This window comes from Lithobates pipiens, unplaced genomic scaffold (assembly GCF_037356315.1).
Source record: "Lithobates pipiens isolate NorthernLeopardFrog02 unplaced genomic scaffold, aLitPip1_a1.2 Scaffold_18, whole genome shotgun sequence".
In the NCBI taxonomy this organism is placed as follows: Eukaryota; Metazoa; Chordata; class Amphibia; order Anura; family Ranidae; genus Lithobates; species Lithobates pipiens.
Window position 1 is genome coordinate 206,765,565 of NW_027507758.1, and position 23,561 is coordinate 206,789,125.

At 43.8% G+C, this 23,561-nt stretch overlaps 1 long non-coding RNA gene across 2 annotated transcripts in view; it reads left to right on the forward strand.

Annotated features, from left to right (window-relative positions):
• LOC143987652 (uncharacterized) overlaps window positions 1-23,561 on the forward strand; it is a 186,219-nt gene that overhangs the window by 138,011 nt on the left and 24,647 nt on the right. The gene's annotated exons all lie outside the window — the stretch shown is intronic.

A 23,561-nucleotide genomic window follows, 5' to 3' on the forward strand; every position in this document is an offset into this window, starting at 1 on the left:
TTTAGTTGACTAGCCAGTAATCGGCCGCATTTGTTCCCATGTCCATAGAATCTGTGTGCTATAAACCTATATTTATCCCTGAACCTTCTGTCCAGACACTTGGAAAGCTCCTCCCTCATAATTCCCAACTGCCTGGCATCTTCTGGTTCGCGAGTGCTCTTATGTTTGTTCTCTAATTCCTTTATTCTTTCTAACTGCTCTTCTATCTCTTTTCTTTTTTCCCTCTTTACTCGTGTCCCATGAGCTATTAATTCTCCTCTAACTACCGCTTTGTGGGCTTCCCACACAGTTTGCTCAGATACCTCCTCTGATGTATTTAATTCAAAGTACTCCTCTAATTTATGTTGAAGGTCCTCTATTATTTTTTTATCGTCTAATAGTGACTCGTTTAATCTCCATGTTCGTTCCTTATGACCTGCGTGTGTAGGGGCGATCACTGCCACCACCGGGGTGTGATCTGAGATCGTTATTGGCTTTATATTTACTGCTTTTACATATTCTAAATAATATTGGTCTACCAGGATCCAGTCCAGCCTGGAATAGGTGTTATGGCTCTTTGAATAGTAACTATAGTTTTTTTTTTCTCCATTTAGTGCCCTCCAGCTGTCTACCAAGTGTGAGGATTGAAATTATTTTTTTACCTGTTTAAGTGCTCTAAATGATAAAGGTGTTTTCCCTGTTGTTGTGTCTAGTTTAGTGTCGACTATAACATTAAAATCCCCTCCGAGAATCAAAAACCCTTCCCTAAATTTTTCTAACGCTCTTAGTGTTTTTCCCAGAAAATCAACTGTGTATGTATTTGGTGCATATATTGATGCAAATGTGTACCCTTGTCCCTGTAGTGTTCCTTTAATAAAAAGGAACCGCCCTTCTGGGTCTGTGTTCACCACTATAGATGTCAAAGGGCACGTATTCCCAAAGGCTATCGATACTCCTCTAGCTCTCGCAATTGGCGATACTGCATGAAACCATTGGTTGTATGGGAATAACGGTAGCCTTGGTATGGATCCTGATGTGAAATGTGTTTCCTGTAGAAATACTATATCTACAGCTTGATGATTTAATTCCTGCCAAAGACGGCCCCTTTTTTGAGGTGAGCACAGTCCCCTTACATTATAAGTCATTATTTTTAATACTTTTGCCATTTCTTTACTCTGAGTAATTGTATACCATTCTTAATCTGCTGCTGAGTGTCTCTTTTCCCCACTTCCATGTACACCTGTAGAAAACTCCAGAAAAAAAAAAAAAAGGAAAAAAAAAGAAGAAAAAATTCCGTTCCGACCACATCCACAACTTAACACTTTACTTAGTTAAATGTACCAACTAATGATAGGGTGAGCCCGTTTGGTTGCTCCTTGCTCCTCCCGAGCCCTCCCCCCTTCCTGCATATTGCAGGTTTGGTCAGTCCCTTTCCTCGGGACCCGCCTAATTGGAAAAAAAAAAAAAAAGGAGAAAAAGAAAACAAACAAACAAAAAAAAAAAAAACCCCAAGAAAAAAAAAAAAAAAAAAAAAATTACGATAAAGTTAAGTGAGGGTTTGAGTACTGACCCACACTTCCCCCCCTCCCTCTTGACTTTACTTATTTCTATTTCTTCATAAGTCTCTCTTCCCTTCCCTTCTTTCAATTCTTTTATACTAAAATGTGCTATCTTCTTTCGTTAGCCTTTCCCTCCCACTTGGGACCATGGCTCCGGTCGTTGGATTAATGTCTTAACATTAGTGGTTCTCCAGTCCTGGAAATCTGTGAATGGGAGTTCTAATATTTCTAAAAACTCTTTTAAATCGTCTCTAGTGCGGAGTACTGCTGTTTTCCCATTCCTTGATGCTATTAAACGAAAAGGGTACCCCCATCGGTACCTAATATCTGCTGCCTGTAGAGCTTCCAACAGTGGTCGGACCATTCTCCGCTGCATTAGTGTGCGACGGGATATGTCAGGGAACAGAAGGATTTGGGCTCCTTCGTATTCAATTGTGGGGGTGTCTCGTGCAATCCTGATTATTGTTTCCTTTATTGTATACTTATGCAGTTTGCATATCACATCCCTGGGCTTCTCTTTGTTTTGAATACCGAAGGAGGTGACACGATGAACTCTGTCCATTTCAATAAATTCCGGCGCAGCTGTTCCCATAATTTGACAGAATAACTTTTTTTTTTTTTTTTTTTATAATTAATGTTTATTAAAGAAGAGAAGCGTGTACAGAGCATAACGATCAATATAGAAACCAATAGCAAGATCAACAACATTATAACGTTAGTTACATGGGCACAGAAATATACACCCACCTCTTCTATTATAAAAGAGGAAATATAGTAGACAGAATTAGAAGGGGAGTAAAGTAAAGGGAAAATAAGCAGAAAGAGAGAGAGAAAGAGAAAGAAGTGAGGGGGGGGGGGGGGATGTGGGGGGGGGGGGGCGGGGAGGGGAGAAGGCGGGGGGGGAGGGGGCAGACCACCGTCAGACAACCTATTGCAAAATATCAGTAGACATAGTAAGAACAAGTGTCATGTTCACCTCACTCTGGTTGAGACATTATGGCTGCATAACTCGAGGAATATTTAAAGGCAACCCAACAGGCCCAGATCTTTGTTGACAACTCAGATTTACCCCGGAGGGAAAGGGTCATATCCTCCATGTAATATGTGGTATCCACGTTGAGCAACCAACGCCGGAGGGTGGGGATCGTCTTCAGCTTCCAAAACTGAGGAATGAGGGTTTTAGCAGCGTTTAATAGATGTGGTGTAATCGACCTCTTGTAGGAGCCTGTCGGCCTCCCCGTGCAATGGAACAGGATATACCACGGGTCATTAGGTACCTCCCACCCCTGGATTTCTTTAATTGTGTATAAGATCGCCAGCCAGAATGGGCGGATCCTCGGGCAGTACCACCAAATATGGGCATGAGTGGCTACCTCCCCGCACTCCCGCCAACAGAGTGGGGAGGACTGGGGAGAGAACCTATGTAAAACAACCGGTGTGTAGTGCCATCTGGTCAAAAGTTTATACGCCATTTCTGATGTCTTAGAGGATCCAGAGGAGGCATGAGCCAGTGTTAGGATTTGTGACTGCTGGGACCGAGACAGCGCCATTTGTAGTTCCCTTTCCCAGTACCGTAGGAAGGAGGGGGTACCCGTACCCGTAGAAGTAAGGGACAGCAAGGCCTGATAGAAGTACGAAACCGGCCGCTCAATCGGGTCAGGTTCAGCAAATGCGGTTTCCACAGGTGTAAGCTCCGCCAGGGTGCGCAGGGGCTTTTGGAGCATGCGAACAAAGTTCAACAGTTGGTGATGTTTCCAGCGATCCATGTAGGAAATGGAGGAGTCACCCATGATGGAAGAAAGAGGTAGCACCCCGGATGGGCCGGTGAACTGATGTAGATAGGTGTTAGTGCCCAGCCGCCACGGGTGAATCTGAGGGTCCATGTTACCCGGTGGGAAAAAGTTGTGACCCACCAAGGGCATCAGGGGGGAGTTATACAGCCAGCCATACCTCTTACAGATAGAGTCCCATACCATCAAGGAGGAGTGTGTAAGTGGGGACGTGGTAGGCAAAAGGGTCCGGAACTTCCTCGGTATCCACATCAGCGTGGAAGGTTCATAGTAGAGCTTAAAGTCTGGCACAGCTAAACCCCCGCTACACTTAGGGCGGATGAGGAGTGTTCTATTCAGCCTGGGCCTTCTCCTATTCCATATGCACCGGTATACCATAGATGTCAAAATTGTAAAAAACCCCACCGGTATCCCAAACGGGACCATCTGCAACATGAAGAGCACCCTGGGCAGCAAGTTCATCTTAACCAGACCAATTCTGCCCAGCCAAGAATGTCGTAGCTGGGACCACTTTTGGATATCGGACCTAAGAGTGTTGAGCAAAGGCAGAAAGTTAGCGCGGAAAAGGGACGATAGTGAGGGCGTTAGGTGTATGCCCAAATATTTCATGGAACTCAGCTGCCAGTTAAAGGGATAGTTCTTTTTCAGGTGGGATACCTGTTTGGCGGGTACAGAGATGTTTAACATTTCCGATTTGGACATATTGATTTTAAAGTTTGACACCGCGCCGTAGGCCGAAAACTCGGACATAAGATTTGGAAGGGTGATCAGAGGCTGTTGCACGTAGAACAAAATATCGTCCGCGTAAGCCGCGTATTTGTGTTCCGTCGTACCTATGGTGACGCCACGTATATTCGGGTTTTGTCTAATAAGGGATAAAAATGGCTCTAGGGATATTGCGAATAAAATCGGCGAGAGCGGGCACCCCTGGCGAGTGCCGTTGTATAGGGTGAAGGGGTCACTAAGGGTTCCGTTAATCCGTATCTGAGCTGTGGGGCAGTGGTACAACGCCGCTATTTGGGAGCGCAAAGTGGGACCTATGCCCAGGTGCGCCAGCGTAGCTATAAGGAAGTCCCAGTCCACCCTGTCAAACGCCTTCTCAGCATCCGTGGAGAGTAACAGGGTGGGCTGGGCAGTCCGCCGCACATAAGCCATTAGGGAGAGTGTGCGGAGAGAATTATCCCGCGCTTCCCTCCCGGGGATGAATCCCGTCTGATCCCGTGAAATCCACTGTGGCACCAGGGGGAGCAGCCTATTCGCTATGGCTTTAGCATAAATCTTCGCATCTATATTCAAGAGCGAAATAGGACGGTAGCTCGCGCAGTCACTAGGGTCCTTGCCCTCCTTGGGTAATACCGTGATGTGTGCATGAGTGGTCTCCGGGCGAAGGTCCCCGCCGTCCGAGGTCACGTTAGCATATCTGGTCAAGTACGGCAACAGTATGTCAGCGTACGCTCTATAATACGATACCGTGAGGCCGTCTGGGCCCGGTGCCTTACCGCGCGCCATAGCTTTCATGGCGCCCAGAAGCTCCGCAGTCGTCAACTCCCCCTCCAAGGAAGCCAAAACCTCCCCGGAGAGTTTCGGGAGGGCGGCACGGGCCAGATAGTCCCCAATAAGGCGTCCCCGAGCCTCTCTATCATGGTCCCCCTGGTGCACCCGATACAGGCGCTGGTAAAAGTCCCTGAATGTCTTGGCTATACGGGGTGTCTCGAACACCAAGTCTCCCGAGGGGGTCTTAACTTTGGCAATAAACGCCGCATTCTTCCGCTGTCGCACCGAATTAGCCAGCAGTCTACTGGGCCTATCGCCCCACTCATAAAAACGGTGAGCTACCAACCGCGCGCGACGTTTGTGATCTAAATGAAGGAGAGACTTCAAGGTCTCCCGTTTTTCCGTTAAGGAGTGGAAAAGGGCCGGAGTCTGGTTCAACTTATGTCGGCGTTCTAAGTCAGTAATGTCACGCAACAAGTTGGACTGTTGAGTTAAGCGCTCCCTCTTTTTCCTAGAACCCAATTCTATGAACTTTCCCCTAATATACACCTTGTGGGCCTCCCAGAGCACTCCCGGTGAAACTTCAGGACTGACATTAGTCTTAAAATAAAACTCCAAACTGTCACCCATCACCTTTTTATCCGCCTCTTCGGCTATAAGGTCCTCGTTCAACTTCCAGTTAGTGGCCTTCAGGGGTATGGACGCTACGCTAATGGTTAAGGAAATCGGAGCATGGTCCGAAATGGGGGATGAGTCAATGCTTGACTTCACTATGAGCGGAAGGTGTTGGTGATCAATGAAGCATAAATCTATTCTAGAGTAGGTTTGGTGCACCGGGGAAAAGTAGGTAAAGTCCCTTTCCCGCGGGTGAGCAATTCTCCAGACATCCATCAATTGTAGGTCATGGAGTCGAGAACGTATATACCTTATTCCCCTGCCGGAAAGCGAGGAACCACCCCTAGAGGTGTCCAGAGTAGGTTCCAAGGGAACATTAAAATCGCCCGCTAGGAGAATGCATCCACGTGCAAAGTTCCGCAGGGAGCTAAGTGTGGAAGCCAAGAAACGCACCTGGTTTTTGTTAGGGGAGTATAAGGTGGCCAGAGTACACTGCATGCTGCCCAGGGTGCCCCGCAGAAACAGGAAACGTCCCGCAGGATCACATAACATTTCCTCAAACGTGAACGCGGTTCCCCTACGAATCCCGATGGCCACACCTTTGGCTTTAGAGATGTCGGAGAGGCTGTAGTACCACGTAGGGTACTGTGGTGAGTGCAACCTAACTCGAGTCGTCTGCGTGAGGTGGGTCTCCTGGAGGAAGACCACGTCCCCCCGCAAACGGTCCAGTTCCCTATATAAATTGTGTCTCTTCCCTGGGGCGTAAAGGCCCCGTACATTAAAAGATACAATGTTCACAGTAGCCATGGGGTCTCAGGAGGAGGAACCGCGATCACCACAACATTATCAATACAATACCAAGGCGGTCTGCCGCCAAAGAGGGGGGAGGGGAACAGAGGGGGTGTAGGCAGTAGACAGAAAAGGTGAAAGAGAAAAGGAAAGGAGAAAGAAAGGCAACAAGAAAATGCAAGGCCCCACCTTAGTGGGAAAAACAAAATGAACCAAAAAAGGTGCTGTCGAGACAGAATAACTTTTGAACTACCGTTGGCAGATCGCTGCTATGATATTTTTCAGGTAGACCTCGTATGCGTATATTCTGTCGCCGATCCCTGTTCTCAAACTCGTCCATTTGATCTCTATAGTTATTCATTACTTCCTCATGGTATTTAATAGTGTCTTGGGTCTCTGCTACCGCCTGTACCATCTCTTCTTGGGTATTTTCAATTCCTTCCATTCTGTTACCTATTGCCACCACCTCTTCCCTTAATTCCTCTACTGCTAATTTACATGATTTCTCTACTGTTGCTATTAGCTGTTGAATATCCGCCTTCGTAGGGAGGGCCTTTATATGCTCTCTTAGGTCCCATTCTATATTTATACTTTCCGTCTCTTCCCCCTCAGAACCTCTTTTGTTTTGCTCTTTCATACTAGGGTTTTCCAAACTCTCTTTTACCGTTTCTTTCCTTCGTGTGTCGACCTGAGATCCTTTGTGATCTTTGCCTTTCTCCCTTTTTTCTACTTGCTCTTCCTCGGGTATATTACCTCCCTTATCAGTTATACCTTGGGTTCCCTCGTTTTCGCTGACCGTTGCTCTTTCTTTAACGGGGGGTCTTTGTGAGTCCAAGCCCTGGTCTATTGGGGTACCTTCCATTATTGAGAGTCTTTTTTTTTCCCCCCTTGCTCCACCGCCCCTCCAGTCCTCTTTCATACCTCCTGGGGTTTGTATTCCTTCTCTTTGCCTTCCCTCCAGGTAATTTCCGCTTACTCTCCGCTCTTCTCTGCCTGTAGTTTGTAACCCCAGACCATACCCCATTGGCTCCCTGTGATCCAGTGTTGATGTTCCTCGTCCCACCTTTGTATGCCCGCCTGCCATCTCCAAGCTCCCCCGTCTCCCTTCTTGGTTTCGGGTTGCCAATCGTTCTCCCTTTGGCGGCATCAGGTAGGCCCGCAATACACTTGCCGAATTCCTACTTCCGCCTGCAGCTGGTTGTAATGCCGCACGTCTACGTGTTGTCATTCCTACTGCTTACACCTCTCCGCTCCTGTTTTTCTTTATTATCTCTTTAATTCTTTTTTTTTTTTTGTTAAAGTCCAGTCTCTTTGCTACCCCAGATTATGCATCTGTACTTCTGTTGGGTCTTAAAAAAGCCTGAGTATGCGGGGGGGAGGGGCTCTTTAACTTTATTCAGCTCACCAGCTTCTTTTTGTAGCTAGTCTATCTCTATAGCCGAAAGCAACTTCCCGTATATAGGCGTTTACAATGACATGTGCCAGAGTTCATCTGTTATTCAGTTCCTATAAGTCAGATCACTAAAGTTCATGCGCCTTTATACATATAATTATACAACCCTATATATGCATTCAGGGTAGCTCAAGTCTGTATTCAAAGTTACTTTCCCATAGAGAATATAAAGATGAGTTCTCTCTCACCATCTGATGCTCTCCAAGCTATTCTCCAGGCTGTTCTCTTATGTATCTTCGGTCCAGGCAGGCAGGGGGCTCACAGGGGGCTCGCAGACCCGCTCCGCCATCCGGATGAAATCCGTTCGAACGTCCCGCCTGACCTCCTCCAGCAGCTCCAACACGATCTGTCGATCCCTTCGTAGCTCCGCTCTTGAATGCAGAAGGTCCCGGAATCTCGCAAGATCCTCGGCTTCTCCCGCCGATCTCACCGCTCCGCTGTTCCGTCACCTGCTCTGCACCGCTCGGCTCCCCGCCGGTCCGCCAGCTCCAGTAGCCGGGCGCCGCAACGCGACGCAGGGGACAACAGGAGCCGTTGGAGAAAAGGAGGAGGGGGGCAGCAAGGAGGTGAGATCTTTCTGGTTTTACGGGGAGATATCCTCAGGCTTGCCGCTAGTTAGCCATTTCGTCGTCCCTCTCTGAGGGGGTAGGGAAGTCGGTCATACGTCCCGCTGAGACTGCTTCCTAGCGAGGGAGGGGGGAGCGGCTTCAGTCGCTCATTCACTCACACGCTCCTCTCCGCCGGAAGTCCGGCATGTCTCCTGTGTGGTGCACCCACTACTTGACCTCATACAGCAAGATGGGGCTTCCTATATTTGGGGCCATCCTTTCAGCCTTAAGGTGACTCGAGGCCACAGCAGGTTCATATTGTCAGACCCAGACCAGCTAGCTGCCTGACTTCTTTCTCTTCCTTGAGCAAGAACCGGCTGTTCTGAAAAGGCTGGATCCTCCAGATGACCATTCAAGACAGATGGTACTTGGCCCCTTCCATAGATGTCCTAGGTCTAGATCGGTATCCTGCAGACCTTCAATAAGACAACCTACCTCTCCAGAACATTGACCCAGATTTACCTTGGAGAACAATGCCTTGTCCCCATCTTCCACACCACTAACTTCATTGGGGAATCCTAACGGCTCTAACGCACTCCTGGCAGGTTTGATCTGCTCTCTGCTCCCTTGTTTGTAACATTTCTCTTGAGATCCATGCCCACCAGCACCTTTGATCAGGTACTGTATCAAAGGGGGACAGAAATGCAGGTTCTTTTCCTGCCCTTCGCTAGTACAACTGTCTAGTTGGGGTTCGGGAGAGAAAACAGAAACAATATACTTTTTGTTTCACAATGTAGTGGGTGTCAGGTCACACCAGAACACACTGAAAGTTTTGCATATGATGTTCCATTCAGTTTTGGGATGCCCCCCCCCCCCGATACTTGATTGTTGATACTCACAGAGGAAGGGGGATCAGTTCTGTGCGGAAACATCGCCTCCGGATTTGATAGTTTTCTGTTTCTGCTGAGGCTTGTATAGTATGTGAGCCACAAACATAGCGAACTTGAATGTCTCCCCAGGACGATCCTCTGATGCCCCTTCTTTTTTTTTTCCTCTGTCAGCTGGAGCCACTATGATTACCTATTTGTATATCTTCCTAGGTTAAATAGACTTAATATTCAGATGTCCTGTTGAATGCTATTATCTGTTTTTATAAGTGTACTATGTGTATATATATATATATATATATGTAGCTGAGTAGGAGTATGTATGCTATCTTTAAAACCCTGGGTCAATTTATTTAGCGATACTTAAAACCATGATGCTTCCTCAAAGACAACAGTGATTTCCCCCTTACCCCCTATTGCCTCCTTCCCCAACTTTCTACATTCCCCCCCTTTACTTTCTTGCACTCCAGCATGGCTCACACTGTGATTTCTTTTGCTCATACAATATAAACGGCCTTAACATTGCCTCGAAACACACGCAAATCTTTTATCAAATGCACAAACCGCAGGTTAACGTGCTTCTTTTACAGGAGACACATTTCCACTCTGACTCCACCCCTTTCTGCTCCAACAGATGCTTTAACAGATGGATCCATAGTACCAACCCGGCACAAAAATCTAAAGGAATATCTATTGCTTTCCATAAAGTGCTCCCTATCGAATTACTTGAAAATCTGTCAGACCCCCAAGAAAGATATGTTTTTGTGAAAGGGCACAAAGAAAGGGGCACTAAATTTATGGTAGCTAACATCTACCTACCCAATACTAACCAAATTCCATCAGCCTTGCAATACTTGAAGATGTTGGCGGGTTTCATGGAGGGCAAGCTTATGGAGATATTAATGCTCCTCTGGATCCACTTTTGGATTCCTCGACCTCCTGTTCTTCTACATCTTTTCCTACGCAATATGCATATGAAATTATACCAAGAATGTTTTAAAAACACAAAAACATATATATATATATATATATATATATGTGTGTTTTTGTGTTTTTAAATACGTTCTTCTTATACAATATACAGTATACAATACAAAGTGTCAACCAGAAAGTAAGAAACAATCAATACAAATAATAAGGGGGGGGGGGGAACATAAGAGCAAGGAAAGGCGAGGAAAAACAGTAAAGTAATTGATGAACAATAATGAAATAATCAAAAATTTATGATTATACTCGGAACTACCTAAACAAATACAGTACACAACAGTATGTCATATATTGAGAAAAAAAACAATAATCATCGAATCAGGTCAGGATAAGAGTAAGGATATTATTTACACATCACTTATATCATACAGTAGGTGCTTCCCACACAGTAAGCATGCCTGGTAATCTCATGTTATATTTAATTCATGTTGTTGAAACACTTTACTGCAGGGGACCATATAGAGTAATAATATACTTTAAATAATTATCAAAACTATATATACCCTAAAGCAACAAAAAGGGTTTGAACGATAGGTCTGTATTTAGCCCAGGTGGATAGGTGGCTCTTGCTGAAGGATCTTTTTAGAGAAATCGCCTCCCCTCTCTGATTCTGAGATCACCTCCAATGCAAATAATGAGATGTATGTAGGATCGTAACTATGATTTAATCCCACGTTTGTATAATGAGGTGTACAATAGTCCTGCGTCTAGATAATAAAGATGATCCTTTATACGTTTGGCAAATGGGCGTTTAGTCTTCCCAATGTAAAATGTGCCGCACATTGCAAAGTAGACAATATCATTATAGTACAGCAGTCTGCATACGTTTTAAAGTAGCCTCCTCTTGGTAAGGGGCAACCTGTCCCCTCCCTAATCCATGGGCATCGATCGCAGTGGCCACATTTAAAAGTCCCCTTTCCACCAACTGCTCCAGATAAAGGAGTGGCAGGTGCAAAGTGACTGTGCACGAGACTATCTCTTATTGAACGAGATCTTCTATAGGTAATATCTGGTCTATCTGCCACATATTTTGATATAACTGAGTCCTCTGACAAAAAATGCTAATTGTTCTCTACCAGTTAACGAAATATGTCCTGGTGTGCACTAAAAGTTGTGACAAATTTTGCCACAGAGTTAGTCTCACATGTCTTAGTTTTGAAAATGAATGACTCACGTGTATTCACTTTGGCCCTTTGATAGGCTTTTTTTTTTACTGCAGCCCCTGTTGATAAGACATGCATATTTAGCCTCCTGATCAAAGTCATCCTCCTTGGCACAATTACGGCACAGTCTTAAATACTGGCTAAATGGTATGCTTCGTACCAGGGAGCGAGGGTGGGCACTAGAGTAGTGCAGGATTCTATTTCCTGCTGTTTCTTTCCTATACAGATTACTGCATATTGATCCATTTTGTTCAAAAACAGACGCAAGTCTAGAAAGGGAATACTCATAGTATCCGATTGAATGGTGAATTTAAGATTAAACGGATTCTGGGATATGTATAACAAACTCAGAGTTCTTTGACAGAACCTGTCCAGACGAGCAGAACATCATCGATAAACCTCCGTCACAGTAAGATTTCATTCCCTTCACACGCTCATTGCAGGCAATCATGGCCACCTGCGCACAAATGGTTGTACCATTGGCCTTACGGCTCAGGCGTACACTCAGGGGCTCCCGCACTGGAAGTGAAGTCAGGGGTCGTTCTGACCATTTGCTTCTGGTCGGATCGCATATACTTAGGATGGCAACGACGGCATTCTCGCAAATATATTATTCAGCTTGTTTTTCTTTCCCCTCCTCCCCCGTCTCCTAGATTTACTCCAAGAAAAGGATTTAACAGGTAAACGGTTATAAAAATCCTATTTTCTTTATCGTACATCACAGGACACAGAGCCATAGTATTAACTATATGGGACGTCCCATAGCAATGCTATTTGAGAGGAGGGAGACACAACCCGTAGGGCACCCCAAGACTTGAGGACCTATACTGCTGCCTGCAGCACACTGCGCCCAAAGGCGATATCCTCATGCCTTCTTACATCCACCTGATAAAATCTGGTGAATGTATGCACTGAAGACCAAGTTGCAGCCTTACAGATCTGAGCCATGGAGGCCTGGTGATGCACTGCCCAAGAAGCACTAACTGCTCTGGTAGAGTGCGCTTTGACTTGAAAAGGTGGAATCTTACCTTTTAACCCATAAACCTGAATTATAACTTGCCGAATCCACTTAGCTACAGTGGATTTCGATGCTGCCTGTCCTTTCCTAGGACCTTCTGGCAGCACAAAGACGACATTAGTCTTCCGGATCTGAGCAGTTGTCTTTAAATAGACTTTGACCGCTCTCACCACATCAAGACAGTGACTTCTCTTCCCTAGAACATGGTTTTGGAAAAAAACGATGGCAGAACAATATCTTCGTTCAGGAGAAAACCTGAGAGCACTTTAAGAAGAAAATTTGGATGAGGATGCAACATGACTCTGTCCTCGTGAATAATCAAATATGTCTCTTTACAAGAAAGAGTAGCCAATTTCCCGAAACCCTCCTTACTGTGAATATAGTAACCAAGAACACTAACTTCCTTGTCAGAAGGACTAAGGGAGTATGCTGTATCGGTTCAAATGGCTGTTTTGTAACACTGACAAAACTAAGTTCAAATCCCAAGGGCTCAAAGGGGGTCTGACTGGCGGACTAAACCGCATCACCCCATGCATAAAAACCCAGACCAAAGAATGTGAAGCAAGCGGTCTTTGAAATAAGACATATAAAGCTGAGACTTGGCCATTAATATTACTCAAGGCCAGCTTCATCTCTCCCCCTAATTGTAGAAAGGCAAGAATTCTGCATATGTTATACTTCCAAGGGTGCCAACCCTTGGACTCACACCAGGAAACATAAGCCCTCCAGACTTTATAACATAGTTCTGGAAACTGGCTTCCTTGCATTAACCACTTGAGGACCGCCGTATTGCCATTGTACGTCAGCACAATGGCACAGGCAGGCATAATCACGTACATCTACGTGATTGCCTTCCAGCGGGTGGGGGGTCCGATCGGACCCCCTCCCGCTGGTTACGGCGGTCCGATTCGGTCCAGGAGCGCTCCGTGATGAGGGGATGGCCGTTGGTTTTCGGCCACCCCCTCTGGATCGCTCCTGGCCAATGAGAAGCTTCCTCCCCTGTGTATTGTTTACACAGGAAGGAGGAAGTGATGTCATTCTCCTCGGGGCGGTCTTTTTGACCGGACTACGAGGAGAACAGTAAAAGTAAGTGTGCACCAACACTACACTGACATGTAGGTACACACAGGCACACAAACCCCCCCCGATCCCCCCCCCGCCCCCCCTCCCCCCCCAGTCACAGTGTCACTGATTGCATTGATCATTTCTTTACTGATCAATGCATTCAGTGTCAGTTGTGACAGTAAAAACTGTCAGGACAGTTAGTGTTAGGTCCAGGGTAGCCCCCTATCACCCCCCAATAAAGATTTAACCCCCTGATTGCCCCTAGAGTTAACCCTTTCACCCCCTTTTGCCAGTGTCACTAAGCGATCATTTTTCTGATCGCTGCATGTGTCGCTAGTGTCGCTAGGTAGCTAGTTATTTTTTTAGGTTCACCGCCAGGTTTTTATAGCGCTAGGTACCCCGATATACTACCCAATAATGTTTTTAACCCCCTGATTGCCGCTAGTTAACCCTTTCACCCCCTTTTGCCAGTGTCACTAAGCGATCGTTTTTCTGATCGCTGCATTAGTGTCGCTACAGTCGCTAGGTAGCTAGTTATTTTTTTAGGTTCACCGCCAGGTTTTTATAGCGCTAGGTACCCCGATATACTACCCAATAATGTTTTTAACCCCCTGATTGCCGCTAGTTAACCCTTTCACCCCCTTTTGCCAGTGTCACTAAGCGATCATTTTTCTGATCGCTGCATGTGTCGCTAGGTAGCTAGTTATTTTTTTAGGTTCACCGCCAGGTTTTTATATCGCTAGGTACCCCGATATACTACCCAATAATGGTTTTAACCCCCTGATTGCCGCTAGTTAACCCTTTCACCCCCTTTTGCCAGTGTCACTAAGCGATCGTTTTTCTGATCGCTGCATTAGTGTCGCTACAGTCGCTAGGTAGCTAGTTATTTTTTTAGGTTCACCGCCAGGTTTTTATAGCGCTAGGTACCCCGATATACTACCCAATAATGGTTTTAACCCCCTGATTTCCGCTAGTTAACCCTTTCACCCCCTTTTGCCAGTGTCACTAAGCGATAATTTTTCTGAACGCTGCATCAGTGTCGCTAGTGTCGCTAGGTAGCTAGTTATTTTTTTAGGTTCACCGCCAGGTTTTTATAGCGCTAGGTACCCCGATATACTACCCAATAATGGTTTTAACCCCCTGATTGCTGCTAGTTAACCCTTTCACCCCCTTTCACCAGCGATCACAGTATAAGTGTCACTGGTGACGCTGGTTAGCCAGTTAGTTATTTAGGTTCCCCGTCAGGTTTTTATATAGCGCCAGGGACCCCCATATACTACCTAATAAAAATTTGAACCCCCTGATTGCCCCTAGTTAACCCTTTCACCACTGATCACCGTATAAGTGTTACGGGTGACTCTGGTTAGTTTGTTTTTTATAGCATTTTATATTCAAATCCGGAAGGCAGTGCTTGGTTTTCGGGGTCCCGTACGTGGCTAGGCTCCCAAAAAGTCCCCCACATGTGGTATCCCCGTACTCGGGAGAAGCAGCAGAATTTATTTTGGGGTGTAATTTGACTTCTGCACATAGCATGTGTGAGCAATATATCATTTAGTGACAACTTTGTGCAAAAAAAAAAAAAGTTTGTAATATTCCCGCAACTTTTGGCAAAATATAAAATATTCCATGGACTCAACATGCCTCTCAGTAAATAGCTTGGGGTGTCTACTTTCCAAAATGGGGTCATTTGGGGGGGTTTTGTGCTATTTTGGCATTTTATGGCCTTCGAAACTGTGATAGGTAGTGAGGAGTTAAATCAAAAATTTGCACCCTTAGAAATCCTGAAGGTGGTGATTGGTTTTCGGGGTGCCGTGCGCGACTAGACTCCCAAAAAGTCCCACACACGTGGTATCGCCATACTCGGGAGAAGTAGCGGAATATATTTTGGGGTGCAATTCCACATATAACCATGGCATGTGTGAGCAATATATCATTTAGTGACAACTTTTTGTAAAAAAAATTTTTTTTTTTTTTTTTTGTCATTATTCAATCCCTTAGGACAAAAAAAAATAAATATTCAATGGGCTCAACATACCCATCAGCAATTTCCTTGGGGTGTCTACTTTCCAAAATGGGGTCATTTGGGGGGGATTTGTACTGCCCTGCCATTTTAGCACCTCAAGAAATGAGATCGGCAGTCATAAATTAAAAGCTGTGTAAATTCCAGAAAATGTACTCTAGTTTGTAGACGCTATAACTTTTGCGCAAACCAAAAAATATACGCTTATTGACATTTTTTTTACTAAAGACATGTGGCTAAATAAATTTTGCCCTCAATGTATGACTAAAATTTAGTTTATTCGATTTTTCTTATAACAAAAAGAAGAAAATATCTTTTTTTTTCAAAATTTTCGCTCTTTTTCCATTTATATCGCAAAAAAAAAAAAATCGCAGAGGCAATCAAATACCATCAAAAGAAAGCTCTATTTGTGGGAAGAAAAGGACGCAAATTTCGTTTGGGTGCAATATTGCATGACCGCGCAATTACCAGTTAAAGCAGCGCAGTGCGAAATTGCAAAAAGACCTCTGGTCCTTAAGGTGTTTATTGGTCCGGAGCTGAAGTGGTTAATCAAGGTAGAGATAACTGATCCGGAAAGCCCACGTTTCTTCAGAATGTAGGTTTCAATAGCCAAGCCATTAAATTTAGAGTTTGTAAGGTAGGATGGAATATCAGCCCCTGTGAAAGTAGGTCTGGACATAGTAGAAGGGACCATGGATCCCCCACCGCCATCTTTACGATTTCTGCATATGAGGACCTTCTGGCCCAGGCTGGGGCTACAAGAATTACCAGCTTTCTTTCCAGCTTGATCCTGCAAAGAAGTCGTGGCAGCAACTGAATAGGGGGGAATGCATACATAAGTGAGAACTGATCCCATGGGGTCACCATCGCATGTGTTCCACATGCCAGTGGATCCCTTGTCCTGGACAAAAAGTTGATCAACTTCATGTTGAACCTGGACGCCAGAAGCTCTACGTCCGGAGTCCCCCATTTCTGGCAAACAGCCTGAAAAATGTCGAGGTGAAGACACCATTCCCCCGGGAGCAACTGCTGACGGATCAAGAAGTCCGCTTGCTAAATCTCTACTCCCTATATAACCCCTTCCACTACTGGGAGTACCTCAGTTTTGTAGAAAAGCAATACATGTGTATACCAAAAGAAGGGAGGGACCTCTGTGTCCCATGATGTACTTCAAAGAAAAGGATTATACAGGTAAGCAGTTTTAAAAATCCTATTTTCTTATCGTACATCATAGGACACAGAGCCATAGTAGTTAAAAGCCAACTGAAGGGAGGGAGACAACAAAAGTAGGGCACTAAGAGACTAGAGGACTTATACTGCAGCCTGCAGTACACTGCACCAAAAGGCGATATCCTCATGACCTTTTACATCTACTTGATAGAATCTGGTAAATGTATGGACTGAGGACCAAGTTGCAGCCTTGCATATCTGAGCCATGGAGGCTTGGTGATGCACTGCCCAGGAAGTACTAAAAGCCCCGGTGGAGTGCGCTTTAATATGAAAAGGTGGAATTTTCCTTTTTAAACCATAAGCTTGAACAATCACTTGACAAATCAATTCAGAAACAGTAGATTTCAACGCTGCCTGTCTTCTCTTGACACCTTCTGGCATCACAAACAAAACATCTGTTTTACAAATATGAGTGGTCACCTTCAAATAGACCTTGACTGCTCTCACCACATCAAGAGAATGTAGAGACCTTTATTCCGCAGAACGAGGTTCTCGAAAAAATGAAGGCAGAATAATATCCTGGTTTAAATGAATACCTGACACTACCTCCGGAAATTAGGATGAGGACGCAATACAACCTTATCCTCATGAGTAATAAAATATGGCTCTTTACAAGAAAGAGCAGCCAACTCTGATACTCTTCATGCAGAATATATGGCAACCAGAAAAACAAATTTCCTTGTCAAAAGGATCAAGGGAATATCTTGTATTGGCTCAAAGGGCTGTTTCTGTAATGCCGACAGGACTAAATTCAAGTCCCAAGGGTTCAGGGGTGATCTAACTGGAGGATTAATCCGTGTTACCCCCTGAATAAAGCTACAAACCAGAGAGTGTGAAACAAGTGGTCACTGAAAAACCACTGATAAGGCCAACTGGCCTTTGATAATACTCAAGGCCAGCTTCATTTCTAATCCCAACTGTAGAAATTCAAGGATCCTACCTATGACATATTTCCTATTGTGCCAACTCACACCAGGAGACATGCCTTCTAGACTCTATAGTATTTGATTCTGGAGGCCAGCATCCTAGCATTAACCAAAGTAGAAACTACTGAAGCTGACAGCCCATGGTCTTTGAGAATGTGGGTCTCAATAGCCAAACCATTAAAATTAGCGTTTGTAAGGTAGGATGGAATACCGGACCTTGCGAGAAGCCATGGTGGTAGGGTCCATGGGTCCCCTACCGCCATCTTTACGATCTCTGCAAACCAAGATCTCCTCGGCCACAAGACTCACCTCCTTCCCTTCCTGCTTGATCAAGCAAAGGAGGTGTAGAAGCAGCACGACAGGAGGGAACACATAGTTCAGTGAAAACTGATCCCACAGAAAAACCAAGGCATCTGTTCCACATGCCATCAGATCCCTTGTCACAAAGTTGTCGATCTTTTTGTTGAACCTGGAGGCAAATAGGTCCACGTCCGGAATTCCCCATCTTTGACATATTGACAGAAAGATGTCGGGGTGAATTCCATACCATTCTCCTGGGAACAACTGTTAGTCACTCAAGTAGTCCACCTGACAATTCTCTATACCTGGAATGAAGACTGCCGATAGGCAAGGAATTCTGTCTTCTGCCCAAGATATGATTCACCTCTCTCTGGGCCGCACGACTTCTCATGCCCCCTTGGTGATTGATATAGGCCACTGTTATGGCATTGTCGGATTGGATTCTGACAGGACAACCCCGTAATCTGAGTGTCCAGGCCTTCAGGGTTAGGCGTGCTGCCCGAATCTCTAGAATATTGATGGGCAAGGTAATTTCTGACCTGGACCATTTTCCTTGGACAGAGGCTTCTTCCGGGACTGGCCCCCAGCCCAGAAGACTGGCATCTGTTATCACATTCCAGGTAACTGGTAGAAAGGATTCTCCTTTTTGAAGATTCTTGGATATAAACCGAGGCTTTGATGCACTTAGGGGGATGAACACATTGGGAAGTCCAGAGCTTGGACCTTCTTGTTCCAAGTTGACAGGATACTGCAGCAGTCTGGAATGAAACTGTGCTTAAGGAACGGCCTTGAAAAAAGCCATAATCTTTCCCAATAATTTCATGCAAATAGGAGGATTCTTCTTTGCTTTGACCGACTGAATCAGTTCCCTTATGGAACTGATCCTTGCCTGGAGCAAAACCGCCCTCTTCTGAGCTGTATCTATGATCAAACCCAAGTACTGAAATCTACTTGATGATTTTAAGGAGGATTTCTCTAGGTTGAGAATCCACTAGCTGACTGCGGTGACCAAACTTTTGTTTTAAGCGGGCTACCGATTGATCTATCAAGAGTAGATCGTAAGCAAGAATTGTTATACCTTGAGCCCTTAATCTGGCTAAAGGAGGAGGCCAGGACCTTTGTAAACACTCAGGGTGCAGTAGCTAGACCAAAAGGCAGAGCTACAGACTGAAAATGAAGATCCCAAAGCGTAGATATTTCTGGTGAGCGGGAAAAATAGGTACATGGAGATATGCATCCTTGATGTCGATTGACGCTAGCAACTCTCCCTCTTGTAGAGTGAAGACCACTGATCAGATTGACTCCATGCGAAAAGAGTGGATATTCAAAAACTGGTTTAGATCCTTGAGATCTATAATGGGTCTGACATCCCCGTATGGTTTTGGTACCGTGAAAACATTTGAATAAAACCCTAATCCTCGCTCTTCCAAGGGGACCACCGCTATCTTTTTGAAACAAGAGATGATCCCAAAGCTAAAAAGAGAGACTTCTTTTTTCTGGATCTCTGGGAACATTTTGATCTGAGAAAATGAGGAGACAGGAACTCTCGGAACTCTAGCTTGTCACCTAGAGATATTGAGGAAGCCACCCACCTGTCTTGACACTGTTCCTGCCAGACCCTTTAGAACTGCATAAGTCCCCCCCCCAAGCGAGCGGGGGGCCCTTCATCAGGAGGTTTTACTATTTTGTTTCATGGGTTTCCTCCCCAGGATCTCTTTTGACCCTGGGGCTGACCCTGAGGTTTACATCTTGAACCTAATGGTGGAGGCTGTCATGACTGCCTGGAGGCTGATGCTCCTGGCACTGGAGAAGAAGCTTGTTAAAAAGAAAAACGCTTTAACTTCTTGTTAACTGGTAAAAGGGAGCTTTTTCCATTAGAAATCCTTTAGATGTACTTATCCAGATCGACCCCCAAATAACCGATTACCGTGAAATGGAAAACTGGCCAAGAGCTTTTTGCATGGTGCTACGGCTGACCAATTTTTCAACCATGAAAATCTACGCACATGTACCAGCCCTAGCATAAGCCATGAGGCCTGGAGAACAGAATCTCTCCTAGCGTCTACTGTAAAGCATAACGCCTCTGATAGCCCAGCCAAATCCTGGGCTTGCTGATCAGGAATAATCTTGAGTACCTCTTTAAATTTGTCGTTTAAGGACTGAGATACCCCGATCGCTGTCAGCACAGGCTGAACCACTGAACCTGCCAGCGAAATATAGTTTTTAAATAGGAATTCCAACTTCTTATCTGTTGGCTCCTTCAGCATTTGAGCATTGTCTACTGGACAAGTCAAGTTTTTGTTCACCGAGGATATAGCAACATCAATTGCTGGAATCCCCCATTTCTTATTAAACTCTTCCTTCTAAGGATAAAGTGTTGAAAACTTTTTTTTTGGGGGGAAGAAACTGTTTATCTGGGTGCTCAGAATACATTGCTTTTTTTTTAGTAATGAATGGATAGGAAAAGCATGAATAGTTTGGGGAGGCTTTAGCGAACCCAAACCAGAAGTGGGCGCATCGACTGACTCCGCTACGGGTAACAAAAATGTGGAGCGGACCAATTCAGTGAGAGATTGTACTAACAACCTTTCTTGTGAACCTGGTCCTTCCGTATTAGGCTCTTCGGAAGAGGAGTCACTAGCCTCTTCCTGGTCCCATGAGAGAAATTAGTCATCGCTCACCCCGTTCCTCAGTTTGAGGTCCTGAGTAACGAATGGTTATATTCTTAATATCTAAAATTTAATTTGGCTTTATTATACTTTATTCAGAATATGATTTCTCCATAATTGTGTGAAAAACAACTTTGAATTACTAATATCTCCAGATGGTGACATGTTGAACTGAAAAAGTAAACATTTAAAAACTGTCAGGATTTTGATGGATATTGTAAATCTTATATATGCTTTTAAAGACATTTTCCTATGTAACTGATATTTTGTGTAAGGTCTAAGATTCTCCTTCCCCCATTTCCTGTCATTAGGAGAGTAGTCTGTGTGTCTGAAGAATACCAGATGTGAAAAGTAGCCCCCACTTCTGAATAGAAGGAGGGTGTATTTCTTTTAGTGCGAATTTAGAAGCTTTGAGTTCATATAAGCAAAAGCTTGCTTGAAGACGTTCTCTTTATCACCTATACACAGCTCTGACTACATCCATCCATCTATATATCTATCTAAACAGACTTCTCTTCAGCATACAAAGGGTTATTCGGCCATTTTAAAAGCCAAGACAATAGAACACATGGTCTAAGGTTAAGAATTCTTCTATCTTTGAAACGAATGATGAATTATATTTGAACTTTAATCATATATGAAGCAACACAATCTTTTGTATCATTATACTATTTTTGTACGTTTTATTTTTCTACTTCGGTGTGCACAATAAAACACACATTTTGATTTACGACGACTCAAATAATTAAGGAAATTCATCTCACAATCGTAATTGAAAGCCTTATAGAAAAATAAGACTTTTTTACATTGGCTCAGCTAGACAGTCAATCATCCGTCTGAAGTTTTTTCCACTTCCTACCGTTGATTAGAGGGAAAGAAGTGATGAACAGAAATTTACTTTGCAAAGATTGAAAAGAACCTAGAGAAAATTATAATGATGATTGTGAAAGACCGGAGAATTTCAGATATACAGAAGTCTTGACAGACGGTTGAATTTGAGTCCAGCGGGAAAACTGAAAAGTTTTATATTCAGTGAGTAGAAAATTAATATGGAATTTGTAGATGTTTTAGCTGATGAAAGTACATTGAAATTTAAAGGTTTATCGAAACAGGTCTCTGATGCCGTTTTATGGAAATCAATGTATAATCAATGCTTTCAGGCAAATACTGACATTGAGAAGGATAGATTCTCATTAGTTAAAACAAAGAAAAAATTACGTAATGTAATGAAGCTAGTTACGGTTTTTAATACTATGGTGTTTATTATGCCAGGAAAACAAGTGCAAAAAGTAATAGAAATTGCACAAACACAGGAGAAGTTATATATTGAACAATTATTGACTGAAACAGTTGAATTGGAACATAAAATGAATGCATTATTGCAATTGTTTAAAGAAAAAGAAAGTCAAATTGCTTTTTTGACTCAGGAAAAGATTAAACATGAGAATATTATAAGTTTACTTGGAAAGCAATTATTGCAAGCTCAGTGCTCAACAAAAATGGATGCTCTTGAACAGTGGTGTAGTGGTTAGCACTCTCACCTAGCAGTAAGAAGGTCGCTGGTTCAAATCCCAACCTCAACACTACCTGCCTGGAGTTTGCATGTTCTCCCTGTGCCTGCGTGGGTTTCCTCCAGGTACTCTGGTTTCCTCCCACAATCCAAAGACATGCAGGTAGGTTAATTGGCTTCTGTCCGAAATTGGCCCTAGTATATGAATGGGGACCTTGGATTGTGGGCTCCTTGAGGGTAGGGACCAAAGTGAGTGTGCAATGCACAGGGATAGGGACAATTGTAGACACTCACTCAGGATGGACTGGTGTCTTTATTCAACCTAACAAACTATGAAACTATGTGACAAAGTCAGATGTGAGAGTTAATGATGTAGACTCAGGAATTGAAACAATGGAGTCTTCTGATGAGTCATTTGTTAGTATTTCATCAGACAATGAAAGTGGGAAGTCAATTGACTTCAATAATACTGATATTAAACAGAAATGTAATTTTCCATCGCCATATGCTCAGAGAAAAGTTTATGCAAAAAGAGCAACTCTTAAATGTTTTGTTTGCAAACGAGAGGGTCACATAGCCAGGTTTTGTTTGTTGGCTAATAATAATAAAGATATACAAAAGAGGTTGTATTATCCGAAAACCATGCCAAGGCGATATGAAGTGTATTCTGTGCGCTGGTGTAATAATTTGAAGTACAGAGGTCATAATAATCAAACTTATTTCCCTTCTAAGACCCAAATGCAAAGATTGCAAACTGAAAATAGTCCACTAAGACAGGAAAGGTATCATTATGTAGCATATAACACTGTGAAAAACAATGTTGGAAGTCCTTAAATGAACTGCATGGATGGTAAGAATTTTCTGGGTCGATGTTTATTTGCTATGAATTAGGTTATGATTTGAGCTTCAGAGATTTGGTTTTGACGTTTGGCATATTATTAAGGACTTTGATATATTTTTAATATGTTCAAGGATAATCCTCTGGATTATTATTGTTTATTAATTTTTCCTTGTTATGATTATTATGTTTTTAATTTTTTTGTTTTGTTCAGGCTGAACATTGAAAGGTTTATTTCGCCTGAAAGGGGGGGGGGGGGTAAAAGAACAGCTTTGTATTCAATTAGTAACTGAATACATTTTCAGCTTGGTACTCAATTATCAACTAAATACTTTTTGTTTAAGACAACAGGGAGTTAGGTGTAGGCAATAGAACTACAGACACAATTAGCTAAGAAAGCAGATTTGTATGGAGAATTAGTGATTTCATCCTGAAAAGTTCAAATTTATGTTGTAAGGAAAATAGACACACAGAATTCTTAATTTGTAGAGAAACGTGAAGGGGTGATTTCTTTACGTGTTTCTCCCCGGGTGTCACAAGATCATTTTTTGGTTTATGAAAACAGGATCTTGTGTCATGACTAAAAGGGTTTTTGTATTTCTTATACCACAACACCTACAGGTGGCATTCACTAATGATGATGCTTTAACAATTGTTGGGCTGTTGATTAATCATGTTTTTTCAGTTTGGAACAGTTTGCTGTTATACCCATTCATTTTAA